Below are 533 nucleotides of genomic sequence, written 5' to 3' on the forward strand. Positions count from 1 at the left end.
TGAGAAATACTGAGTGTGTTCTTCATTTTTGGTTTTCTAACTCCAGATCTTTGCACTTTTCATTATAATATTTTACTTTGTCTTCTCGAGCTGCTCTTTGAAATCTTCTGTTCGGCTGTTTTACTTCATTTCTTCTTCAGGTATTTTATGTTCAAGAGCAAGTTCTAGAGTCTCTTCTATCATCCATTTTGGTCTTTTCTTTCTTTCCTTTTTTTAAAATGCATTTTACTGAAATATAATTTATGTACAGTGAAATACACAAAACTCAAGTGGCATGGGTCAATGCATTTTTTTCAGTGTTCCCTCTTCACCCCTCTCACCCCTGACAACAAAGAAAGAAAGTTTCCCTCCATATATAAACCTTTCTTTGACCTTTCACAACAACGAACTAATACTATATTTGTCCTTCTGTGATTGACTTATTTCACTCAGCATAATGTCCTCCAAGTTCACCCATATTATGCGGGTGTGTTAGACTGGGTTCTCTAGAGAAACAAAAACCAGCAAAGCTTATATATATATAAACTCCATAT

This window comes from Orycteropus afer, unplaced genomic scaffold (genome assembly GCF_000298275.1).
Source record: "Orycteropus afer afer isolate SDZICR_OR568_19922 unplaced genomic scaffold, OryAfe1.0 scaffold00029, whole genome shotgun sequence".
NCBI classification, from domain to species: Eukaryota; Metazoa; Chordata; class Mammalia; order Tubulidentata; family Orycteropodidae; genus Orycteropus; species Orycteropus afer.